This window comes from Vicugna pacos, chromosome 30 (genome assembly GCF_048564905.1).
Source record: "Vicugna pacos chromosome 30, VicPac4, whole genome shotgun sequence".
In the NCBI taxonomy this organism is placed as follows: Eukaryota; Metazoa; Chordata; class Mammalia; order Artiodactyla; family Camelidae; genus Vicugna; species Vicugna pacos.
This window is the reverse complement of record NC_133016.1, coordinates 22,025,521-22,036,553: the sequence shown is the minus strand read 5'-3', so window position 1 is coordinate 22,036,553 and position 11,033 is coordinate 22,025,521.

Here is an 11,033-nt window from a genome sequence, read left to right as displayed (position 1 = left end):
TCTGACCCTCAGACTCAGGCTGGGCGGCAAGGATGCTGCTTTGCTCAGGAACCTGCTCACCTAAGAACGCCGTGAGAGCTGAGCACCAGCTTCTAGGATCTGCAGCAGTAGTGCCGTAAGAAAACACCTGGAGGAGGTGCTCAGTCTGAAACCAAAAGCCTCTCCCTGCTCCCAGCCCACATGTGCCGCTGCACATCAGCCAAGACGTGAGGCTCCCGAGACTCAGAGCCTCATCAGTTTCACCCTGCTGTGCCCACCCTGCGCTTCTGCTGATCCTGATGGGTAACATTTAGGTGGCACTGCCATTTAAAAGCCCTTTTACTTGTATTTTCTTAGTTCATCATGCATCATCAGAGAATGATTTGCCAACATTCATGGAAAGAAAGATACTCTAAAATTTTAAGTGGCTAGTCTTAACTGTAGCTGCACATTCAAAATACCTGGGGAGTGAAAAAAAAATCTGTGATGCCCGAGCTGAATCCCAGGACAGTCAGAATTCAGGCGCTCAGGCCACACGTAGAGCTCCTTTCTGCTTTAATGTGCGTCTGGGCCTCGGCCTGGGTGAGGGCTGGGAGGGCCTCGGGCCTTTGAATGTGTTCTGCATCATTGCCCAGGAACAGCGGGGCCGCCTTGGGAGGGACGTGGAGCCTGAGGCTGGAGGGCCAGAGTCAGGGGCTTTGAAGAGCTTTTTTGGTGAACAGAGGCTTAATGAAGTGAGAGCCCGGCCTGCTGTCCAGCTGCCCCAAATTATCTGAATTTAGAAAGGAACACACAATTACAGCCAGTGCTGGACTTAATTTTAGCTCAGGCAAACCCAAAACCATGAGGAGAAGGAGAAAAAGCAGAAACCCCGTTCAGAGCCTGCCCCTCCAAGACTTCGGGAGACTTTTTCATTTGTCCCCTGGGAAGGCTCATTTCATAATTCAGAGCATCTGTGTTTCTTTTATCTTATAATGCATCTTCATTGCTTTACCAAGTTGCTGAATGCACGTTGGCCTATTTCTGTTACTTTCTATTCTGTTCTATTGGAAATCTATCCATTCAGATATCACTACCACACTGTTTTAATTATCAGGGCATTAGAATGCGTTTTAATATGTGATCAAGCTATTTCTCTCTCATTGTGCTTCTTTTTCAGAGTTGGAGACAAAGGTTTAATGGAAGTCACAAGTTTCTGTAACCTAGACTTAACCTTTCATGCTAATGGTTTGCAGATGCTTTCTCTCCTGGCCTCTGGTCCCTGCTCCCTTTTCTTCATCTCTGGTGAAGTTTTTCTTTCAAATTAAATCTTATGAGCAGATGAAATGGAATGACCTGGGCGAAATGGGGTCGGGCCCGGGGGCCTGTCTCTGGAAGCATTGCTGTGGAAGCCTATGGTTTTGAAGGATTTGCTAGAAATGGCGAGCCGTCCTTCTAAGTGGCTGCAACTGATACTTTTACACTGACACCTCACTGCATAAATGCTCCAGTCTATTAACTGAGTAGTATTCTCTTCCCCATTCCCCCTTCTCCTCTCCTCTCTCTCTCTTACACACAGCACCCCCATTTCTCAGAGAACAGACCCAGATCTGGCCCCGCACTCCTTCAAGACTAGTGTTAGGCACAGCATGATTTCAGAGCAGTATCCCCTTAAGACCTTCATCTAATTATAAATGCCCCTCGTTTCTTTTACAAGAGGAAAATCCTTGACATAATAAGAAACTGGTAAACATTAGTGTGCATTCCAAAATAGACTTTTTCAAAGCAGCAGGAAAAAAAAGAAGGCTCAATAAAGAAGACTCAGATGCAGTGCACAACGTTTACAGTCATCAGACCGAACTGTAATTATGAAATGCCATGGCAAGTTTCGTATTTCTGATTTTTGACTCTCAATACAAATTTGCTTAACAAAATGATGTCGTGTCCAATTTCAACCGAACACCTCCAATTTTAATAAAATTTGCTTTCATATTGCAAAGACACATCCCTATAAAAGAAATATAATTAATGATACGATAAAAATTTATTTTAAAAACTGGGGGAAAACTAACAACAAACAAAATATCAATGTTCAAAAAACAAAGTATTCTTAGAAGCCAAATTTTAGAAATGTAAAACATTAAAAGTTAAAGTTATTAAAACTTCTTGATAAAATCTAAAAAATAAAAACAAGACTAAGGAAATCTGAATAAACTCTGGACTCTGCTTAATACCAGTGTATCAATTACACACACAGCATGCTAGTGTAAGTTGTTGACAAGAGGGGAAACTGAGTGTGGGGTACAGAGGAACTGTATTATTTCACAATTTTTCTTTAAAACTGTTCTAAAAATAGTTTATTTTTAAAATGCCATTTACAATAACATCATAAGTATAGAAGACCTAGAAAGAAATTTAACAAAAGATGGGGAAGTCTTCTATGTGGACAACTACAAACTATTGCTGAGAAAAACTCAACGAAGTGTGAATAAATGAATATGTACTCTATGTTCCTAGATTGGATGACAATGTATTTCAGATGTCATATTGTTAAGATGACATCCCAAGTAATATTTTTAATTTAAATTTTTAAAATCAAAGTATAATTGATTTCCAATATTGTGTTAGTTCAGGTGTACAGCAAAGTGATTCACATATGTATCTCAGATACACATACATTCTTTTTCAGATTTCTTTTCCACTATAGATGCTGAATGTAGTTCCCTGTGCTATACATTAAAATCCTTGTTGTTTATCTATTTTATATACCGTAGTGTGTATATGTTAATCCCTGACTCCTAATTTATCCTTCCCCCTCCCTTTCCTCTTTGGTCATCGTAAGTTTATTTTCTATGTCTGTGAGTCTGTTTCTGTTTTGTAAATAAGTTCATTTGTATCATATTTTAGATTCCACATTTAAATGATATCATATAACATTTGTCTTTGTCTGACTTATTTCACTTAGTATGATAATCTGTAGGTCCATCCATGTTGCTGCAAATGGCAGTATTTCATTCATTTTTATGGCTGAGTAATAGTCCATTGTATATTTATACACCATACTTCTTTATCCAGTCATCTGTCGATGAATATTTAGTTTGCTTCCATTGCAAATAGTGCTTCTATGAACAATTGGAGTGCATGTATCTTTTCAAATTAGAGTTTCCTCCAGAGATATGCCCAGGACTGGGATTGCTGGATCACATGGCAACTCTAGTTTTAGTTTTTTAGGGAACCTCCATACTGTTTTCCATAGTAGCTGCACCAATTTATGTTCCCACCAACAGTGTAGGAGGGATCCCTTTTCTCCACACCCTCTCCAGCATTTATTATTTGTAAACTTTTTGATGGTGGCCATTCTGACTGGTGTGGGGTGATACCTCTTTTGGTTTTGATTTGCATTTCTCTGATAATAAGTGATGTTGAGCATCTTTTCGTGTGCCTGTTGGCCATCTGTGGATGACATCCCAACTATAATTCCATCAGACTTTTTGTTGAAATTAATAAGCTGATTCTAGAAATGTACATGAAATTGCAAAAGGACATAAAATAAGCAAAATAATCTTAAAGACAGAAGTTGGAGGACTTATATAGTCGGATTTCAAGACATACTGTACAATTACAACAGATGTGACCATATATTATTGGCATATGGGTAAATAGATCAATGTAATAGAATATCAAATCCAGAAGTAAACCCATACATATAATATAACTTGATTTTCTATAAAAGCACTAATGCATTTCAGTGGGAGAAAAAAAGTCTTTTCAATAAACAGTATTGGAATAACTAAATGTCCTTACGGAACGAAAATGAACGTTGACCGCTACCTCACACCATACACAAAGATTAATTTGAGATGGGTTATAAATTTAAATGTAAAATCTAAGTCTATAAACCTTCCAGAAGAAAACAGAGGGAAATAGCTTTTCAATCTTGGGATGAAAAAAGAATTCTTAGAACACAAATGTCCCTAATCATAAAAGAAAAAAAAATAGATTTGACTTCATCAGAATTTCAAATTTCTAATAATCAAAAGACAATATAAGGAAAACACAAATCACATTCTAGTGGGAGATAGTCACAAGCCACATATATCTGACAAAGGACATGTATCCAGAATATGTTTTGAAAACTTCCTACAAGTCAATATAAAAGACAAATGATGGCATTGTGAAAAGGGCAAAAGATTTAAACAGGCTCTTTATAAAGGAGGATATAAAAAGCAGATAATACCCATATGAAAAGCTCTCAACTTCCCTTACTCTTCCTCCCACACCTTCTTCAGCCACAGGTATCAGGTAAGTGTGCATGGAGGGGAGTAGGGGGATAGAAGAATCACTCACTCATTGTATTAGGGTTTCCAAAGAAATGGAACACATAGTGTGTGTGTGTGTTTAGAGAGAAAGAGATTAAGGAATTGGCTCTTGTGACTGTGGAGGTTTGGGAGTCTATGATCTGCAGGGAAGGCTGGCAGACTGGAGCCCCCGAGAAGAGCTGATGTTGTAGCTCAGGTCTGAAGGCCGTCTGGAGGCGGAATCTGCTCTTTCTCAGGGGAGGTCAGTCTTTTTTCTCTTAGGGCCGTCAACTGATTGGATGCGGCCCACCCATGCGATGAAGAATAATTGGCTTTACTCAAAGTCTACTGATTTAAATGTTAATCTCATCTTATTTTTTTTTACATTTTTTATTGATTCATAATCATTTTACAGTGTTGTGTCAAATTCCAGTGTTCAGCACAATTTTTCAGTCATTCTTGGACATATACACACTCATTGTCACATTTTTTTCTCTGTGATTTATCATAACATTTTGTGTATATTTCCCTGTGCTATACAGTGTAATCTTGTTTATCTATTCTACAATTTTGAAATCCCTGGAAGAACAGTCCAGAGTCTACTGCACTAGACGAGGCAAGATGTAAAATGGGCAGCTAACTAAGGCATTGGCAAGCCTCATTGGTAAGGGGTGGAGAGGAGATTTAGGAAGCTGGACTGAATGTTGGAGATGCTCCAGGGATGGACCCAGGGCAGAAGGGCCCTTGTACCTTTATTATATATATGGGGAATCTGACTGAGACCCAGAGAGGGGAAGCAACCTGCCCATAGCCACACAGCATGCTGATAGCATATATTGGACGGGAACCCAGGGCCTATCTCTGGTCGGGTGTTCCTTCCTTGCCAGGTGGTTTGTGTTCGGCTGTCTCTTGCTCTCCTAGCCAACCTTGTCCTCAGGAAACTTTCTAAAGTCATCCCAGCCTCTGCAATGGGAGATGAGTCCCCGGCCTCCTTGCTCAGTGCTGCCTCTGGCTGCGGGAAGAGAGGCCGTGGGTATGGTGATGGGGGAAGGTCACCTGAGGCTTCTCCTGGGTGTGGTCCACATCCTGGAGCATCTGCCCTCTCTGCACTGCGATGAGGCTGACCCCATGTGGCAGTGGTTATTTTGAGTCATTCACGTTGGAGGGAGGAAGTGACTGAGGAAAATGTGAAAATGAGTAGCTATTGCGAGCCGCGTGTGATAAATGAAACAGGGAACGCAAAGGCAGACGGAGAGGCACATCTGTTATTTTCGTTCCTTTTTATAACAACCCCTCAGTCAGACTTTTCACACTGAGTAGGCACCCTTAGCCGCTGAGCAATTTCCTGACCCAAGCGCTCATTAGTTCCAGTGAAGGTGGAGGAGGGTGGGCACCTCAGGGGTCCTGAGAACAATGTGAGCCTCAGGGCAGCACCTCGCCCCTGGGCGCCAGGCACAGCTGGAATCTGAGGCTCTGGGCGGGAAGGGGGAGCAGAGGTGGGAGAGGGGAGCAGAAGGTGGGAGGGGGGAGCAGAGGGCTTTGACTGCCAGCTCTCCTCTCACTTCCTCTCTGCTTGCTGAAGAGTGGGGTGGTGATCTCAGTCAGTCCCTAAACCCAGGGACGTCAGCACCCTGACTGCCCCTTACCAGCAGTCAGAATGCAAAGGGGGCAGGTTTTTTGTAAGACTATGACACCATCCCCTGAATGTGGCCTTCTCCCTCGAGGTTCTTTCCCTCTTTTGTGAGGTGGATGGTGTGCCCTGTGCCCACCTGCCAGCGGGGACTGAGCCTGGGGGCTGCCCTAAGCATCCTGGTGGAGGGGGCTGATGGACCCTGATGCTGAGCTTCCTGCAGGGGGAGCTCTCTCCATTCCGAGGCCCATCGGGGGCTGAGAGGAGGTACTGAAGGGTGCTGGGGGGCCCTGTCCCTGAGATGGCCCCGGCCAGCCTGCCTGGGGCCTCCAATGGATGAGGCGCTGGGGGCTCTGGTTACAGTGCATCTCGAGAGCACGTGCCCAGATTGAGCCGTCAGTTACCAGTGCCTTCACGCTCACCATTTGTTTCCACTGAATGTGTGCTGAGCACTGTTGTGCGGCTCAGGGAAAGAGCAGGTCTGCTGTCGCCTGGGTGGCTGTCATCCCCTGGTTGGAGCTGGAGCAGCTTCAGAGGCATGAGAGGGACAGATGAGAGGGAGGACAGGAGACAAGACCTTCTGACAGGAACAGGGGTGGAAAGAGTGTCTCAGGCGAGTGATCAAATACTTGAAAGAATTGCCATGAGGCATGCAAAAGAGAGGGACTTGGCCTTGTCCAGAGTGTAGGGGTTCAGTGGGGCCGGAAGCCACAAGTCCACACCGCTGCCTGTCAGGGCGACTGTGTTGTTTTCTCCAGCAGTGGGGAGAGCCTGGAAGCAGAAGTGGGTGGTGAAGTCATCACTGGCCGTGGACAGGCCAGGCAAGTACAGCAGTGGGACCATCCTCCCCCGTTGCCTTTTATTTGGATCAGGAAGTACGTAGCAACTAGGTGCGGCTATGAGATATAAGAGGAAGGCTCCAGAGTAGGAGGATAGGCTGCCGGGGCTCTCCCTTTTGTTCTCCCCTCCTCCTCCTTCCTCCCTTGTGCTGTCTGGAATGTAGACACCGTGGCTCAAACAGCCATCTTGGACCATGAGACGATGTGCCAACAGCAAGGGAAGAGCACCGGTCCCTGATCCACTTAGAGCCACCATCCCACCTCCGGCTTGACCACCTCTGGATTCCTTTTATGTGAGAGAGAAATAGGCTCTAATGATTTTAAGAACAGTTATTCTGGGTTTGCTATTATATACCACTGAACCTAATCCCACAGACACAGACCAAGTGTGAGCAAAATGTGGGTAATTACGTGGATGTCAGCAAAGTGACTGACCATGGGGTCTGAACGAAGTAGGAAGGAAGCCAGGAAGTGGCCAATACACTGGAGAACGGGGTCTCCAGCCCTTGGGGCGTTAACACAGCAGAGTAGGCTACTGGCGGCAGAAGAGCTGTAAGAATGGAAAACAGGAAACTGGTTAGAAAGTGGAATTTCTGATTTTATGGTTTCAGAGTCTGCGTGACAAGATGTGGTCACAGTAAGTGCCAAGATTTCTTAACTCATTTCCATGCGGCTGGCTCCCTTTTAAGTAATTGGTGTGCCTACTGTCACTCCTCACCATAATTCTGGAAGCTGGTTTCTCTTATTAGCCTATTCCATAAATAAACTGAGGCTCAGAGAGGTCAAGAAACTTATCTAAGGGAACAAAGCCGGTAACTGGCTGGGTTGGCAGTAGAACGCAGGTGGCGTGACCCCAGAGGCCAGGCTCTCAGCCAGCCCTCTCTTCGGCCTTGCATGGCACTGGGGACCGCAGGGCGAGATGGGAGGAGCCCAGAGAGGCGAAGGCCCGCGAGGCTGGCTGGCAGCTGCATCTTTCGGATGGGTGTTGGAATCTTCCAGTATGGTGGCAGGAGGCGAGGTGAGGGGGAGGCAGCCAGCCGCAGTACCAGATGTTGAGTCAAAAGACCCTGTGCCTGGGCCCTGGGGTCCTGAGGGCTTGGAAGACAACACAGGAGTCAGGGAGCCAGTCAGAGTCAGACTTGGGCTGAAGCAGAAGGGTGGCCCTAGACCCAGATGGCCTGGGTTCAGATCCTGTTCCCACCTCTCACTCTCTGGGTCACCTTGGACAACTTACTTACCCTTCCGTGCCTCGGCGTCCTCATGAGTGTGGGCGTGATAACAGTCTCTACCTCGTAAGACTGAAGAGTAAATGAGTGAACGCCGGGGAAGCACGCTGGACAGCGCCCCGCACGCAGTGAGCACCCAGTGCTGCTGATGCGGGGAAGGGAAGGGGCCCGCGCAGAGCCGACGACGGCGCGGAGGGCAGACGGGGAGAGGCGTCCAGAGCGCCCCGGAGAAGCCACAGCGCTTGGCCAGACCGCCTCCCAGGGCTGGCTCTCATCCTCGTCCTCTGCACATCACTCTGCGCACGTCTCTGCGCCTCCTCTCCAAGGGTTCCTTGCTTGTCCGTCTCACGTTTATAATAAGAGGAAAGACCCGACCCCTTCTAAATAAATGTCTGAACATCTTGGGACAGGTGAGGCGTTTTCCTCTGAAGCTCCCATGGGTTTCCAAACCCGGGCCCATGGATCATCCGGCACCTGTATTGGGGGCACGTGTTCGTCATAGGATGAACTGCCCAGCTTTGCTGATGTGGCCAGGATGGACCTGACTTTGGTTCACTGCCCTCTCGTCCCGCCAGGTGCCCAGTTTCCAGCCCTGCCCCTGCCCTGGCTGCAGACGCTGCCTTGGCCCTGACGGATCCATGTTCCGTCTGGTCCTGGAGGGTCTGATACACTCAGTGCAACCAGTGATCGACTCACTCATGTCTGTAGCTATTATTAGGCACCACTGGAACCCAATCCTGCTTAGGGAGCTGTTTTTATTAGCAAGTGTCATAAGGTTGGCATCTGTGAGTCTGTTTAGGAAAACTTCTGGCGAGGCTGGGAAACGTACTGGGAAGGATGACAGTGAATCTGTTAAAGAACCAGGCAGCCCTGGACCAAAAAAAGCACCTGGATGGCTATGGCTTGCAGGCAGGTCTGAATTCCGTCCCCGTTCTCAGCATCTTTGTGTCATGAAGGCTGCAGCTCCTGGTCATGGCCCAGCCTCAGAGCCCAGGGTCTGGTCTTCCCTGTGCCGCTGACCTGCTGTGTGATGCTGGGCAAGTCATTTTGCTTCCGCGGGCATCACAGTGTCAATCAGTAAAATGGAAATAATGCATGTTGCCGCCCAGGGCTTTTGAAAGTCCCAACCAAAAGAAGAAAAATGGAAGTGCAGTGGCTGTCACATGGGCCACCACGTGTGGAGTGCCGGCATCCACTTGGGCCTGTGGGGAGTATGAGAACCAGCAGATTTGACCCCAGGACAGTGCCTGGGCAGGGGTGAGAGAGGTGACGTCTCTTGCCTGGATTAGAAGGAGGCAGGGAGCTAGGGAACCGAAACTCAGACCCATTACCTAGAGACTCTTTTTAGAAGTTTAAAATGAACTGACCTAGAGGAATGCTTGAGTAATAGAAAAAGCCACCCTGAAGGGGCAGAAGGCCCTGACTAGATCTAATCTGTCTATCTGACCACACGGTTTAAGGGTCTCGTTGACTCAGTCTAGCTTGACCACATTGATGGAGGGTCCCTAGTGACCTGGCCTTGTTTTCACAGAGTGTTTGTTCCATGGAGCAGAACGAACTGGAAAGCAAGCAGGAAAAGAGCAGCCAATGGAAAGAGGACAAGAGGCACCAACGAAGACAGACTGAAGGACCCAGCCAAGACCCCAAAAGCGGGAGTCCTCACACCCAGCCACTGGGCTTATGCCTCCCCCACTCGGGTGTCTTGTTGTCTTTTGAGCAATACCTTTCACCTTGTCCTTCTGCTTCTGCTGGGAATTTTCTCACCTGGCAGGCAAGAACCCACACTTTTGGTGGGCTTGCCAATCCGGGGGTCTCTCTTTCTGCTAACAGATTCACAGAGTCTGTGAGCAGATGGACTGAGCTCTAGATCTTGGTGAGTCTGGCTCCAAAGGTCATGCTATTTCCACTGTGCTAGGAGGAACAACAGCCTCCAGAAATTACCACCCCACCCCCACCACTCCCAGGGTGTCTGGGGGGCCTGGGAAGTGAGGTGAGCAGAGAAGAAGACGGGGCCAGGGTAGAACTGGGAAGAAAAGCAGAGAAAAGGAAAGGATTCCAGATGGGCAGATCGACCCAGAGGAGCACGAGGAGGGTTCTGGGGGCTGATGGTTCTTTCCCTTTTTTTCCTTAGTGGTAGTTACCTGGGTGTCTTCACTTTGTGATAACTTATGGATCTGTGCACTGTAATTTGTGCACTTTTCTGTACATATGTTATACTTTTTAAAAAGGTTAAAAAGAAAATAAGAACTTTGTAGCATATAGTTGAGTACAAATGTATTTTTAAAGTTCATACTCCCTATTACTTATGCAAGTCTCATCTGCATGTATTTAAATGACATTAAAAGTTTTAGTTAAGACTCTAAACACATCCAGGGAAAATTCCCAAGAGTCTGGGTCAGTGTATAGATCCCAGCATTGAAATTCAAGGAATCGTTGACCCCTACTTGTTGTGGCTGATTAGCTCCTGACATGGAACCCGTTAGTGGTCACCGGTCCTCCTTTCTTCTTCTCCCAGCAAGAAGATGATTTTCTTCAGCCTCCTTTGCATTTAGGTTGACTACAGGACTCAAGTTAGCCAATGAGATGTGAGCGGAAGTGTTATATCAGATAGCGTCCTTAAAGGGAGGAAGACCCACCTTTATCTCTTCCCCCAACTTGTTAACTAGGCTCTAGATCTGATGGCTGGAGCTCTGGCATCCATTCTGGAATGTGAGGACAAGAGCTACTTCCTTGGAATATCAGAGTGATGAGCCAGAAAGAGCCTGGATCTTCAAAGACTTTTTTGAATGCAGCTACTCTCCTCGCCGTATATTGCTGTTGGATGTCTGTTATATAATAGAAAAAACTGTTTATCTTTATTAAGTCTTATCATTTAGGGGATTTCTGCCCCTCAGAGCTGAACTGGATTCTAACTCTTTATTCCCCCCATGAAAGACATGATGGCTTTTCTTGTCCTCCAAGCTTCTGATGGGAACCCACCCTTTGACAGGCTTCAGACTGGAAAACCAAGAGTTCACTCACCAGCCTGAAAAATGCCATTAACTACTTCAAAAGATTAGGTCCTACTTGAAAGCTGAATGGA